At 38.7% G+C, this 16,433-nt stretch overlaps 2 long non-coding RNA genes across 2 annotated transcripts in view; one reads left to right on the top strand and one right to left on the bottom strand.

The window, feature by feature from the left end:
• LOC137182513 (uncharacterized) overlaps positions 1-5,355 on the bottom strand; it is a 36,500-nt gene extending 31,145 nt beyond the window's left edge. Inside the window, exon 1 of the long non-coding RNA XR_010928349.1 lies at positions 5,276-5,355. This is a non-coding gene — a long non-coding RNA (uncharacterized lncRNA). The remainder of the gene's footprint in view (positions 1-5,275) is intronic.
• LOC137182512 (uncharacterized) lies at positions 1,774-16,035 on the top strand. Its single transcript, XR_010928348.1, has 4 exons — positions 1,774-5,975; positions 7,239-7,314; positions 10,329-10,564; positions 15,740-16,035. It is a non-coding gene; the product is annotated as an uncharacterized lncRNA (long non-coding RNA).
• Positions 16,036-16,433: the final 398 nt, after the last annotated feature.

The following is a 16,433-nucleotide window of genomic DNA, read 5'->3' as shown; positions in this document are numbered from 1 at the left end:
TGTCGACGGATCTCTGGGAGCTCCCTCTGATGCATGTGAGGTGTGAGGGCCTGTTCATTGCTGCTTACAGCTTTAATAGTTTTTTTTTTTTTTTAATGATAATATGCAACTGTTAAGAGCTACCCACAACACTCGGTGACTCTTCTATGGTTCAATAGCCTATATCTGTGATATCGGCAGAGCTCTTGAATCTGCCAGACTGACCTGCATGTGTCCATCATCTGCTGGTCTTAAATGGGCAGGTACTAGTACCAGTATGGGTGATCTGTGATCATGAGGAACCTGGTAGAGGTAGAGCCTTTCTATCAATGCATCAAGTCAATGAATTTGGGGAAAACCTTATACATAGACTCAGGGGCCACTTTTTTAAATTAACCTCCCAAGTTTTGGGTTGAACCCTTTTGTGCCTCTAGACCAGCTTGAATTAATTCAACATGGTGCTGCTTAGGGACTGGAACTCCTTTGGATTTGATAAGGATACCTCAGTACATACCTCTTGTTCTATGTGAGTTGGACCTTGAAGTAGTATAACATGTTGGGTAAATGTCCCTATTGAGCCCACCAAATCCCCTTTTCTGACATTTTTAATATGTACTGCCCCAATTTAAGTGAAAACATTTTAGTTAAAATGAAAATCTAATCTCTCATTTGAAGTGTCAATAATTTATTTATACCAATTTCCAATGTTTTTATTGTTTAATTTGTCAAAATATGTCAAAAGTCAGGCATGAGCTTAATGGGTACCTAACGTACCCTTTAAGCCCGTGGGTGTTCCAAATAAGCCCACTTCATGATTTGTTGATAAATAATTATATTTATTTAAAAAATCTTGAAATTACAAATTGTTCTATTCAAATCTGTTATCTCTTAGCTCTCAATTGCTTTTTTCAGCGTGTCTTCACTCCTATCCTATGGCCTGTAAATGGCATTTGAAATGGGCGTGACCAGCCATTTTGCTGTGTTGTCAATGTAGAAAAAGCTAAACTTACAACACGTCTTCTTTGGAATGTAGCCAAAAAACTATTCATGAACAAAATCAAAACTATAGTGTAAATGACTCTTTAATACTTAATCTTTCAATATGCCTTGACATTTGGTCTGTATCTCTCTCCTATGGTGTGCTGTTGGTGTTTGAAATTGTCCAAAATTTCTGGTCCAGCCAGATGGTTGAAAGTGCAGGTGTTTTTATGAAGATTTCTAATGACTGACTGACTGACTGAAAGAAAAACAGTTTGCTGGTTTAATACTGAGGTTCTAAGGATAGTAAATGAGTCAATTACAGGATTTACAATTAAACAATAACTTTAATTGATTTTCAAATGTTACTTATGCAAGCACACACAAACACATACACAAGTGCACACACATACCCACAGGCCACACACTGAGAACCACTGGATTACGCAAAATCACATTTTTCATGACCTCATATTAGGATACCCACTGCTTCATGTTATCTTTTTCTTAGCCTATCAGTCACTATAAGCCTACCTGAAGACACTCTGAAATCTCCTGCTCTACCGCTGGACCCAGGTAGATGGCATGTCCCTGTTGTGCATCAATACTCAGCTGCCCCTTCACTCTCTGCCTTAATGACTTCCTGTCAACACCATAACTTTTTGCCAGAAATGAGAGTTTTCGCACTGCTCCCTCCCTGTACAGACGGCATGCTTCTATCATGTGTGGGCATGAACTGTAGCTCTTCCGTGTTCTAATCATCTCAAGCTGAAACTCATCTGAAAAGTAAAGATTTAAAAATATAAATCTTGTTAGAAAAGAATATAGGTCTATCCAGACTTAATTGACCAAAATTAGGCAGAAAAATGGTTCAAAGGTCAAAAGGGAGAAAATCCCCATTGAAACACAGTCAAGTGGGCTTAATAGGAGCAGGTGGGCTTAAAGGGAAAATCAGTGACTTTATGGTTAAAAGACGGAATACTTTATTCTACACATGACATTAAAAAACAACTATATGAAATAAATCTATATATGGTGCACTATCATAACATGAAAAGTATAAATTGATCATGCAGAGAAATAATTATCTGTACTCATTTATATCCACCCCAGATGCAGTGATTTTTTTCTGGCGTCCCCTTTAAGCGCACCATTTAAAAATGTTGATTAAAAAATAAATAAAGATAAACATACACATTTATTGTCCATTTAACAGTATAATAATATATAATGCATGCAAAAATGTAAGCTATACATGCTTACCATGCTTTATGTCATTGCAATGAACCATACTATACAGCTACTCTATTGATGCAGCATGTGGTCTGTTTGCTTGCATGCTAAAACTCATATTTTGATTTCAAAAGAAACAATATTTCTAATTCAAGTAATATTCTTACATAGGTCTTAATCAAAACTCTAATCTCTTAAATTTTGATAACAAATGAGTTTTTACCAAAAACAAGAGTAGAAATATGAAAAAAATGCTATCTTCTGAGGGTACCAAAATCACCAAAGTTTTTGCAACTTCTTCTGGGATCAGCAGGCACATTTCAGACATGTGCTTCGATAACTCAATATCAACAAATCTGATTGGCTTACAATAAAAAGTGGCAAAAAGTTATATAACAAGCAGCTTTACTGGAAGAAACATCACACAGCAAAAAACGATGATGTAGTTTTTTTTTTTATTTGACTCAGAAGTTGCAAATGGGCTTATATGGTACGTGGGCTTAATAGGGACGTTTACCCTAATGAATACTTTGACATTTTAGGAGATATACGATTTTTTTTTTCTTTTTTTTGCCAAGAGTTAGATGAGAAGATGAATATCACTCTTATATCTGAGTAAATGTGATATAAAAACTACATTGTGGTTTTATGGGGCGTTACATGCTGAAACTATTTGGCAGTGACTTTCTGCAGTCTCCACTGGTGATGACAAGACTCAAGAAAGTCACTGCACTGGGCCAAAAAATAGTCCAGCACAACGGTTTCCCCTGCATCCAGTCTTTTTGCTAAGATAATTATCAGGAAAAAAACAACAAAGTGGATTTCCTAAAATGTTGAATATTGGCACTTGAATCATGGCAAATAGAAAAATGATTGTCTTATTTGTTCATGTCCAAGTTATGTACCTGTCCTACAACAGAGAAACATTCTTTACATGTTGAATTTAGACACATACATGGTAGAAGTCAGCAAATAAAAATCTAAAACCTCAGTAGCAGACAAGTGTAATGGATGAGAAAGTAATCTTTTGTGTGTACAGAGGTTTGGTCCAACCAGTTCAACAGGAGATCATGGCACAGGGGAAGAAACTCATTTGGTGGTGTAATAATTTGGTCCTGTCTGATTGGCACTATTTGACTGACATAAGTTTATATAAATGTGGCCACCAATGACATTCTCTGCTTACTTTATTGCTCTGGAGTCATGCAGGTCATCAAAGAAGGTGAGAAGAGAGTCACTGACCCTTTGTGACAACTGGTAATGACCTGCAGTTTGTCTGCAGATCGGGCAAATACAGCAAGGAAGCAGACGGTGATGGAGAAGTTTACTTTTTATTTTATGGCTCTATGGAAAAGAACTGGCACTTTTCTCGAAGTTGACCCTCTGAAAATAGTGATGTTTTCCTGCCACTTGTGGTTCCAAAATATGTTACTTTTAAGATGTTTGAATGACTTAACCCTGCTGATTTTTTAGCCATTAATGCCAATGGAAGGGTGAGGTACTGTTTGCTTCTTGAAGACTTTTGTTGATGCAGGTTAAATGGAAAGTTCAGTTCCATATGACTCCATCACCACACTATTCAGTTTATTGGTTGCCAACAGATAAGCTTTTTCTTGGCGAGGGTTAACGTCTGCTCACTTTAACCATGAATATCACTGGAAAATGGCACTGTGAGTGGTTTAAGCACTGAGGTGAACAAGGCTTGAAGCGGCTCATTGATTTCTGAGGGATACTTTTAATCGTATGAAGTTACTATGTGCTTGTAGTTAGGTTGCTATAGCAACCTTGTAGTTAGGTTGCTATATGATTATGTTATATAATTATCCATTTCAGATTAGATCATTTTGTTATAAGTTCTATTTGCATGAAACTAAGTTGTAACTCACGCACACTCAAAAAACTGCAGCTATAACATTCATTGCTTACAGGTGGCACTAGTGTCACAATTGTAGAAGGTTTTATTTTGTTTTCTCGTAAATGGTGCACATGCAGAAAATTAAATTATTCCTTGTGGATATGCTTACCAAACTAGTTTGTACGATGTGTTGTGCGACCATGTCTGAAGTGTTTATAGTTGTTATGGTCGGCCACACTTGGAAGTCAGCGCGAAAAACCTGCGTTTCAAGACACAATCATATTTTTAATGGGGATAACAGTGCAGAGGTTTGGACAGTCCATTCATTGTCTTGCACTTGTTTGCACACATTAAGTGACAAAAGTAGTTGTGAGAAAAATTTAAAAAGACAGCCTGAGTTCAAATCCTGTCTACTTTCTCTCCTCCACATTGGAAAGGTTTGGAGGGAAGGGGTTTCATGCACTGTTTGACCATCCGACAAGCACTTTATTTGAAGCCTTTTACATATCATACATATAAAATATTTTTCAGTGTTAAGTGCTGATTGGGAATTACTATATAAACACAGTGAGCTGGATTTCTACCCCAGTAAATCAATACAGAGGATCAAGCTGTGTGGTGGTTCAGAATTGACTTTTGTCTGGTTGTGAATTTCATGTTTGGGTGTAAAATCTTCCATAAGCAGATAGTTAGGTTGAACTCTTTAACAGCATTTCTACTCAGTGCCAATTAGTTTGCCAGGAAATGTACTCTCCAGGCTTGATATACTGGTGAATGTCTGTGGCGAATAAAAGGGGCTTACAGTTGATGAGAGTTTACAGGATAGATTCTGATGTTCATTGCGTCTCTTATATATGCTAAATTGAAAAAACCAGGGCATCTCTTCCTCTGCATGCAGACAAAGAACCAGAGCCAGACTAAATGGATAGATTACACTAGGCAGACTGTATTTTTTCGGGGTCCCTGCACACACATTTTTATATTTGGTAAACAAAAAAAATGGCTTTTAACTGTCACACAATTATTATGCTCATTAATTTAGTTAGATATATATTTTAGCTTATCTATTTATATTTTGGTATTCATACACAACTTATTAGTCATTTATTTAACTTATAGTGGAAAGTATAGCCCTACAATATATTACACGTTTCATTTATATACATTCAACATTTGATCTTAATATATCTTTACTTATTCAGACTTAGATATTTAAATAGAAAAACTTACATTTACAGATGCTTTCTCCTTACTTTTGATGAGGTGAAGTCCTTGATGATGTCATCAAAACCCAGGGAGGTCGTAAATCCATTCTCAATTGCCAAAAGCCTATGTTGTTGATACTAATGTTGTTGATGCATTGTCTTCATCCGTTGTCCATCCTTGTTGCTTGTGGTGGTGTTTTTGTGTCATTGTAGAGGAATCATCCTCGGTATCTGTCAAAGATGTTACCCGCTGCTGCTCTGCTAATGTAACATTGGGGCTAAAATCACCTGCATCTGCCACTGAGTCTTCGGGCACAGAGGGTCTTGCAGTTGGTAATTGGGGCTGGCTTGTGAGCTTTCAAATTGCAGGGCCCGAGAGAAGCTTGTGTAAAGCCCTTCTCTGTCTTTTTCTTTCTTCCTCTTTTCCTTTTCTGCACTTTGCTGCACCTGAAAGCATGCCGAAAAACTGCTAGCTTATATGTCACTATTGCTAACATATAAGCATGACCTCCACTGAACCGGAAATACTTTTTCCTGCACATTGGCGTTAACTTGACGGTGTGAAGTAGCAAGGGATCATGGGAGTTGTTGTCTTCGTTGTTAAATAACCAGCTTCACCGGGATAGGATTACTCCAGTGTTAATCATTCGGGATGTTTTTACCGGGAGCCGAATTACCCGCGGAGGTCTCCTCCTCTCCAGAACAAACGGACCCGGTGATTACAGGTAAAAACACTGAATAAAACTGTTTCACCTAAAAAATCAGTGTTTCTCCGACGATGTACGGCGACCACCGGACGTCCGGTACGGGCTGTTAGCCGAGCTGCTGCTAACACTTGTTCGGTTTATTTCTCTTATAACTTAAGATCCAGACGTTCGGCAGGTTTCTCCCGGGAGCCGAATTATCCGCAGAGGTCTCCTCCTCTCCAAAACAAACGTACATGCAGATTAAAATCGTTACAAATACTAATTAAAGCCGTTACACCTAAAAAAAAAACCAACAATATTTCTCCGACGATGTTCGGCGACCACCGGACTTCCTGGAGGGGCTGTTAGCCGAGCTGCTGCTAACGTTTGCCCAGTTTATTTCTCTGATAACTTAAGATCCAGACCTCCAATCACTAAAATCATTCTTCCGGCTAAAAGATATGGTTAAAGACAACCTAAATTTATCATGAAAATGTGGCTTAAAACGGAGTAAAAGCCAATTTATAACAGTTTCTGTGGAACAACCACAACGCCGATGTATTATTTTGTATGTGTGTAAGTTACTCTTTGGTAGACGCCATTGTAGCGGACAAACACAGCGCCGCCGTATGCATCTTGTGTGTGTTTACTCTTTGGTAGAGGAGGTATGACGCCATTGTTATGCGACCAAATGAAACGGTCCGTTACTTTGATTAAATTACAGATTTCTCTGGGTTTGAACATTGTTGGAAACATTTTGGAAAATGTAAATACACAACTCAACAAAATATATAACATAGGTCTAGTTGTTTTTAGACATTATAATGTGGAATAATTACATATTATACCTCCAAAATAGGCAGCTGGTGTTCTTTACCCCTCTGTTTTGGTCCCCTAGTCGCAATGAGGCCCTAGACATGTGCCTAGTATGCCTGTGCTTAGATCTGGCCATGAGGAGAACCCGCATATATATTTTAAAATATATTTTATATTAGCATAAAAAGACATCCTCAAAAAGATATGAAGGAGATGAAAAGTACTTACTGACTTTCTGTCTCTATGTCTCAACATCTTGCTCTTCCCCTTCTCATTTTTTCAAGCTTCCTGTAATTTATGTTTCACCGCCTCTCTCTTCTCTTGGTTGTCTTCCTCCTGTTCTGCCTAGGTCAAGGTTTATCAAAGGTGGAACATCTGTTGTCTCATCAAAACTGCGTTCTCTCTAGCCAACATATTTTCACCGGTTCTTTGCCTGCCTGTCTTATTTCACCTGCCCTTTCAAACCAAAACATTCTTTCTTGACAGAGGAGAGCATAATGAAAACACGCCTCTCCAAGTGACCTTGACGATGAAAGATTGCAGCATATCACAAACTTCTTTGGTGGGTATAAAATTCAGCTCAATTCAATATTTAGTTGGACGCAGTTGAATTTAAGGTGCCTTCTTGATGTGGAGAGAAACTGTCTCACCAAGGAGACATACAGACCAATGAAAATTATAGATGATGACTTATGAAGATAATTTTATTGGCATTATTTTCACGGATGTTCTACTTCATTACTTTATAAGAGACTATTATACAGTATAAGAGACAGATGATAACATGCAACAATGCTCACGTCTTAGAACAGGCTATGCATTTTGACCCGTGCAAATTCCTGACACTACACTTTCTACCATCTGAGCATAGGGCCAGTTGACCAATAGCAGATACTCATCCCTCTGACAAAGTCATCAAGAGTCTTTTTACACCAATATTTGAATTCTCACTGAAACATACTGTAAGAAGAACTACAAGAACAACAGAAAGTCAGTAAGAGGGGAAGTCATAGGTGTATAACAATGCACAATAATACTAAAGGCTAATCTTCTTATTCCAGTCAGTGTTGGGTCTGTGATAATATATTATAATTTGCATTGTTAACACTGTCTTAATAAACTGTAGGACATGAAGTTGAGTTGGAGAAATTTAGTTGCAACCATTGATTTCATCAGCTATAATGTCAACTCTCTTGATTTATTCAGCTGTAGCTAACGTTAATTCCGTTAACAGGATCTGTACTATTTGCACTCAAAGATGGTTCCATTGCAGAAGATACATAATTTTAAAAAGTTTAGATTGTCTTTACACTCATCAGAAAAGAACAACAAAGTCATTGATCTCTCTGGATTTCAGTCATAGCTTCACATCAATTTCAGCCAGCAGCAGCGAGCTTGGTAGCTGTTGAGTGTAAATGATTGACAGCTGGCGGACAGACTTCAATATAAGCATTTAAGCGCATCATATCATCATTTTAAGCTTATCACCTTAAATGGTTTGAGTTGGGTCTTCAAGCTCCAGAATTCAGGGCTGTGAAGCAGTTTACCTTGTCAGTCTGCAAAGCTAACTGTGTAGCTAAACAGCTACAGTGCACAACTGTCAACAGCATTAGGGGTTGTCAGATGAAAACTGGATAAGATGCCATGATTATATATGAATATTACTGAACAATGTGAAGTATACTGTGAGTTTAGTAAATATGTTTATTTAAAAATGTACTTTTCTCTGACTGACTGTTTGAAAAGGAAATTGTATAATTGTATTCTAAAACTTTCCTCAAGCCAAGAAAAGTGATTTAAAAATCTGTGTCATCATCACAATGTAAAGTTCATGGGCCGAGCAGGAACTCATGGGCGGGGCCAGCGGGGGAAACACTACTGCGCATATTCAGTGGGCCCCAAACCGGAAGCTAGAAACTTTTTTTGGAACAAAACCAGCTGCATCAGATGCATCATCGCAGACAGGCTGGAAATAGAGATGCTAACGTTAACTAGCCTGATGCAATCAACAGATCATAAACTCTGATTTTAATTCTGCTGCTGTGGTTGTTAAACTGTCACATTCACACCGATATAAAGAGTCTGTCTGTCAGTCAAACAATCAGGTTTTATCTTTTTTTATGTGAGCAGCCCGCTTTAAAAAAAAAAAAAAAAAGGACAGCAATATTAAATCTCAACATTTGTGAGTGGAGTTCCGCACACAACAAGCTGCTCCTCTGTCATATTACTGTGTCATTGATGCAGGTTGATCATCAAACCATATAACGTTAGCTACTTTTTAACGTTTGCACAAGCTTCACAAGTCATCTGACAACCTTAGACGTTAATTGCAAACTTCACATTGCTAACATTACAGTGTTTCCAGTGCGGCCTGATCAGGCACCGGGTCTTACTTTCAATATTGTGGATGTAAGCTTCAATCCAGTTTCTGCATCCTTTTTGGGGGGGGTATTCTCAAGTTCATCCGCCTGTTTATCAATTTGATCAATGGAAAATGATGGTAAACAACTCACCTTTTTCGACCATCTTGCACAGAGAGTGTTCAAGCTTCCCACTCAGAGGAAAATGGCCACCGTGTGAATATGATCCATTGCATGTATGTATACAGTGTGAGGATGTATGTCAGAGGGTGACGAACCTATCGTCTCCTTCTTTCACTGTTCCTCTGTCTTTTCATCCATCTCTATCTCTCCTGGGCCCCTGCAGTTTGTTTTTTTTAATGGAAAATTCAAACGGACTTCTGCCTTTCTCTCTGTCTCATTTTCCCCCTTTTCCTCTATCCTCTCTCTCTCTCTCTCTGTGTCTTTCTTTCTGCCTCCCTTCCTCTCACCTGCCAAAATATCACAAAGCATTTTTCTCTTCTGTTTTGCTGTCAGTGTCACTGATCAATGCAATGGAAAGGCCAGAAAGGGAGTGAGACAGACAGAGAGGAGGGGGATGAAGAGAGGGCAAGCTGTAGGAGAGAGGAGGGGATAGAAACTCCATCCCTCTATCCAGACCTTTACTTCCCTGTTCTGTCCCTCTCAGCCTCTTGTGCCAAGTGCACCTTAGAGATGGAAAGTGCTAAACTAACATACTGTACGTAATTCATTCTGTCAGCAATCACTCTGCAGAATGACAGAGAGAGGACGAATAAGAAGTGAGAAAATAGAAACAAGCCAGAACAAAGGATCTAAAAACTTACATAAAATAAACCAACAGCATTGACTAACAGGCTCTTATGGTGGTGGGCAAATGTATTACCTTCAAACAGGCAGCGGCTAGTTGCTTCCTCCTGTTTCCAGTCTTTATGCTAAGCTAAGCTAACTGGCTGCTGGTGGTAGCTTTACACTGAAGGGACAAATACAAGAATGGTATCTTCTCATCTAACTCTTGGCAAAAAACCAATTAAGTGTCACATGGCAGATGTTGATTGTCGGTTCAATTGTGCTCAGTGTTTGCAATGATTTTATAATTTGTGGTGATTTGCATGACTTTGTATATTGCATGCTTTTGATATTTTGGCATAGTATTTGCTTTATTTTTTGTATTCTTCTATGCATTTATTGCACTTATTTGTTTGTTTTCTTTCTGCAGGTGGGACATGCACTATAATCAGCAGATCACACACACCTGTACTAGATTACCGTTTGTTTGAGTTTGACAGACAGCCTTTGCGGCCAATCCCTGCCAGACTGTTGTGGTTACAGGCCAATGGCAGAGGACCTCTGCTTGAGCAGAGCAAGTCAAGCAGCATGGACAAAGTCCTGCAATGGAAGCAAAGGGAAAAAGGGGAGAGCAGCAACAGAGAGTCTACGATCCACAATGACTATGTGAGTAGCCTGTGTGTGTAGCTAAATTTACAGTATTTGAGAGAAAACAAAGGCAAACATAAGTTAGTACCCAAACTGTATCATTGCAACTGATAGAACAGATGGGCTAATCTATGAAAATAAGAAACAAGTTGTAATAAACTGGAGAGATCATTTGACCTGTCTAAGCATTCTTGTACTAGGTACCTTGAACCACAAATAAATAACATTGCTGCCTATATGTGGTAAACTAGTTACGAATATGTTGAATCTAAATGATGTGCAAATTTGACACCAAGCCAATCTCATTGCATCTGTGGGGACATTTCTAAAAACTTTTTTTTAAAGCCATAAAAGGATGCTGTCTGTCATATATTACATTGGATGATTGACACACTTTGTTAGAAAAACACATGATGTTTACCTGTCAGAATGACAGTGACAATGTTAATATCTTTTTATTCTTGGTGCATTATCAGTTCCAAACCAGGGATAAAAGCTTCTCTTGTTTGTCTTACATGGGATGACACACTTGTATATGACACTGTACTTGAGTATCCTGAAAAATTGAAGAGGCACAGACAGACAGGAAGGTTGTCTGCCAAACATCTGTTATAATTTTGAAAGATATTAACCTATTGTAGCATCAGAAAACGACACACTCACCCGATCTGTATCTTTCAATGTATGGAAAACCACCAAAAGAATAATTATAGTCATTTGAACAAACAATTAGGGAAGATGTCAGGGGGATATGAAACTCTGTTCTCTGCAGCGTTCATAATGTATGCTGCAAGACAGGCATTTTACATAAAAATCTCAATATTCAAAAGAATATTTGTCTGCATGCAATACCAAGCTACAATAGACAGATAGATAGATAGATAGATGAGAAAAGACAGGAACTGAGTTACACCAGTTAGTCATCTTGCCTCGTGGTTTTCCTAACAAACAGCAAAATGACCTGACTGGCCAATCAGCTTAGTGACATTAGCACAGTGATTAACCAGCAGCCTGCTACCAGGCTACACCAGCAGCACTGTAGATGAGGATGCACATGTGTGTTTATGTACAAGAGATGCACGCAAGAGCATGAGTGTACGGGTGGAGAAGGGTGTTTTCTTTTTTCTTCATTTGTAGATAAGTTTGTGTGTGTGGATGGATGGTAAAGCAGGCGTGCTATTATGACCCTGACTGTGTGACAGACTGCTCCATCTCTTTCCCTAGAGTGCGTTCTACTAAGTGTGTGTGTGTGTGTGTGTGTGTGTTTGTGTGTGTGTGTGTGTGTGATGGTGGCTGGTCAATTGCCACGTGTGTCTGCAAACCTGTGGTTAGTTTTTTATCACACAGACACAGAAGGTGATGTAAACAGTACGTGAAAAACCTGCAGACTTGAGTGTTAATGTGTTTATAAAAGAGAGGAGGGTTATGTTCAAAACCAGTGTTGGTCAGTAACGCATTACTTGCAACGTGTTTCTGTAATATTATTATTTTTTTCAGTAACAAGTAGTGTAAGGGATTACAGTTTGAAATTCTGTAATTATATTACAGTTACTAATCCCAGTAACGCTCTGTTGCTTTTACACTTGGGGGTCAACGTGTTGGCTGTTTTACCAGAATTTAATGGAGGGTTGATATCAGTGTGGTCTCTGCAATCAGGGGACAGACGCTCCGGAGCAGGAAAAATGTGACTTGCGGTTATTCCAAAGTTGTGGTGTAGCTTAGCTGGTTTGCTAATATTAGCCACAGGTACACCTACGTTCACGCTGGTTTCATTCAGAGTTGGAGGGTGTGTGAATCATGCAGTTGATGTCAGGACTTCTTCCAAACTGTTTCCTACCTGCTTGTTAAACCACAGGCACCTCATTTTCTATTTCTACATGTTAAATACAAAAGATGCTATATTAAAATGATAATGTAAACTTGAAAATGAAAATGTAATTCCACAATAGTATTATAATTTTCCACATATGTATGTGTTGAGTAAAAATTAAAATGAAAATGCAATATTATGGTGGCTCTGAGGGTCAAAACACAACATTTCACAAAAGACATCAACAATTGCACAAAATACGACATTTCACTAAACACAACAATATTTCACAAAATGGAAACGGTAGGGACAACAATTCTTGTTTGTGATTGGACAGAGCCCAAGTTAATCAAGATTGGTCAATGGTAGCCTACTATAGGAAGTAAACTCCCGCGGATGCACTTACTGGCCGTGAATGTATATAGTGGGGTGGTACTGGGCCTTTGTCTTCATTGAAAGAGAGAGGTTAGCAATGGCATGACAGGGAGTGATGAGGAAAATGCAGCACAGACTGCAGCAAGTTGCATGTAGTGTGTTCTCAGCACACAGTATACTGCTACTCTGTATGCAAGACAGTGAATTGCCATATAATGCATTGCTGTGGTGTACATTTCTCCTCTGTAACCCATTTTCAACTGAAAGGACTCCACTTCTTCAAAATTTCCGTTCTTTTTAATGATGAGTGAATTCTGGTCAAAATGAGGATTCTGTCATCTCCACCTCCTCCTCTGCCACACAGCTGGCCGGAATGGTCCAGAAATGTCATGTCCTCCTGCTAATGAGGTGAGAGTGTGTACGTGTGTGTGTGTGTGTGTAGGGCTAAGAGGAGTTTAGGGCTCGCATGTCTACCGAAGGAGGAGTGAACACACACACACACACACACACACACACACACACACACACACACTGACATTTAGCAGATCCATAGACTCTAATTTTGTTTCAGCGTCTGGCCTTCAGACTGCCCGGTCCTAATTCTCTCTCGTACACACATGCACACACACACACACACACACTCCTCCATTTTTTCCTTTGTCTTAAATTCACACACATACCGTACACCCTTGTTTTCTGTGTATTGTTCTTTTTGCTTAGCTTTACATCTCCCTCATCTTTAATGTCCTCTCTTCACTGTACTTTGTTTTTAACTTCTATCCCTCTCTTTCCATCTTCCTTCATATCACTATTACAGAACTCCACTTATGTATCCATTGAAATACAGACCTGCAATCTGGATAACAAAAAAAAGCAAGTTAATTATAACTTGGCAGAGAACTGCATTATTACCAATAACCCCTGTTGACAGCCAGGGTGAGCTTTCCATTCAGTGTGGCCACATTTAAATGGTCTATATGTGACTGTGTGACATTCACTGTTCCCAGTTTGACCCTCTTCGCCTCCAACAAAAATGCAAAACTAGCCTGTATCACAGAAAATAGCTCTCCAGTCTCATGAGTGAATTTGACAAAAACCAAAATGTAAAAGATATACCCTTTTTACACCACAATAAACATATATATGCAGATTTTTTTACAGTCAACCTGCTAAAAATAGGCAATTGACTCCTTTCCCACTGCCAGTAAACAAGGTTACCTTTCTGTTTTGGTTTTTTTCTGGTGTGTCATGTTCGACGTCACGACTAGCAGCTAGTTACCATGGCTAGCATTGTGAGCACATCCATGCCGTGCTGTGTGTAGTTCTGGTTTAACAGCACCATGTTGGGCAGGTGACAGGTGTGTTTACAGTGTTTGTGTGCACTGAAAGACATCACATCGCTGATATATAGTCACACAGCTGACAGACTGTTAGCCTAGCATGCTAATACTACATAAATGGCTGAGACCATAGGTAAACATATGGATGAAACCATTGACTGTATATAAATATGGACGACGCGTCTCCACTTCCTACCACTATGCAAAAGTGAAGCCAAAATATCTCCTTTCTTGGAGCTGCCATCTTGTTTGTGTGACGTCACTTGGAACCAGAGTCACACCCCCTCAGCCATCCCGCCACATGACAGAGGTTTGAGAGTGGCTGTCACAGCTGTCAATCTTGACATCACACCCCCTTTTTATATCACCACATAACTAATTAAAAACATGATAAGAACTAGCTAAAACGACAGCAACCATCTCAGAAACTAAACTTTATTTGACATGTATTTTTTGATTTTTTAGTTTAGCCCATGTTCCATCCGCTAATATGGAGGGGGCGGGATTTAAGACCTATATTGCATCCAGCCACCAGGAGGCCGTTGAGATGTTTTGGCGTCACTTTTGGGAAGCTGTCATGTTGTCCATCTGTATAAACAGCCAATGGATGAGACCATATGTTTACAGACATCCACAGATAGAAACAGATGAAAGAGGAAAAAGGGTGAAAATTAGCGTGTCCGTCCGGGTGTCATGTTTCCATCACTGCCGATCAGAGCTGGAGCCGATTAATACCCATGACTACTGCATAGTCATTTTACCTGGTAATGAATGCCGATTGTAGTGGCTTTTTTGTCCAGTGTAAAAGAGGCTGTAGAGGAAGAGGGCTGATGATTTAATGTCCATGAAACTCACTGTTTTTTGTCATGTGGTGGTATACTGTAGTAGGATATAAAGCTGTGGTACTAATTATGTGTATGTGTATAGGGTAGCTCATGTACATTTTAGGCTGACATTCTGAACAATTACACACATAATAGAAAATGAGCGATATTATGACTCAGTGATTAACAATGCTGTATCACTGCAAGAGTGTTCTGGGTTTGATGCCCATTAAGACACACTTAAGGGCTCCGCGGTCTACCTTGTACACTACTCCCTATATAATAGACACTCTGTAGTTTACTCTATAGTGAGCAGTAAGTGTGATTAATGCAACGCATTGCATTGTATGATTGTTCGCAGAAAGTAGGGTACATGCCATTGACACCACTTTTTTCTTTCCCATAGTGGGAATTTTTGAGGGTACTATATAGCACATAAATGTCACATTTTATTTCACACTTTATTCAGACAAATAAAATGGCGGAGGTTAAATATAATACTCACAGCACTGATATAAAGAGCACCCTTGCCTGTCACTGACCTTAGATCTGGGTGCTCTACTGCTTAAATGGGTTGTTGTATAGATTAAGCATAATGGATTTACCTAATGTTAGCAGTTGTGAGAGTGAGTGTTGGTGAATACTGACACTATATAAAGTGAAATTACTTGTTAAACTACATTAGTAGCTCTTGTGTAGCTTTTCATAATCATGTAACATTTCCAGTAGCAATGTTTTTTATAATAATAATAGAGAGAACAGCAACCAAATGCGACATATTAATTTTCTATTAAAGAAAAAAAAGCTCTAAAATGTTTGAAATGTTGCTCCATCACTTGCACAGATTCTGCACCTGCACCTCCCCAGCTTCTGCTTGATGAGAGAATCAAGCAAATGAGTTGCTTTGGCTATATGGAGCGAGAGAACCAACTTGTCCCAAAGGACCAACCCTGTCTATGAGAAATTGTGAAATTATGACTAATATGCAACAGCAAATACGTTTTGCTAGAAACATAATGCTGGATAAATTATGTTTTCTGTCAAAGTAAAGGGAAAATGTTGTTCATTAACATATTTGGCAAGTTGCAGAAATCTTTCAGTAACCTTGATCAAAGTACTCTTGTTGTCTAAACCTAACAATGTCCGAGCTCAGTGTATTTCAAATCCAGGCAGTGATTATGTTTTTCTAGGTAATTTCTAAATAAGTTTGACAGGATGCAGCCAGCATTGTTTATTACTGTTGTAATATATTACTGTTCAGTAAATGTTTTTTGATGTAACATAGCTTCAATGTATTAAGCTGCTTTTCTTCAGTAGCTTGTAGTTTAGTTTGCTATTTCCAATAAAAATTTAGTGTTCCTGTGGTTTAACTACTTCCAATGATGAGTAGCTTGTAGCTTCACAAGCAACACTTTCAAAGTAACTTCCTCAACACTGATGTGACATTATGGCCTCTGAAGGCGGGGCATTCTTTGACTGGATTTGTTTACATCTTGTACCAAAATGTTGGAATAACAGTCCATCAATCATATTGATAT

The sequence above is a fragment of the Thunnus thynnus genome, chromosome 5 (genome assembly GCF_963924715.1).
Source record: "Thunnus thynnus chromosome 5, fThuThy2.1, whole genome shotgun sequence".
NCBI lineage: Eukaryota > Metazoa > Chordata > Actinopteri > Scombriformes > Scombridae > Thunnus > Thunnus thynnus.
This window is presented reverse-complemented; position numbering and strand designations above follow the sequence as displayed.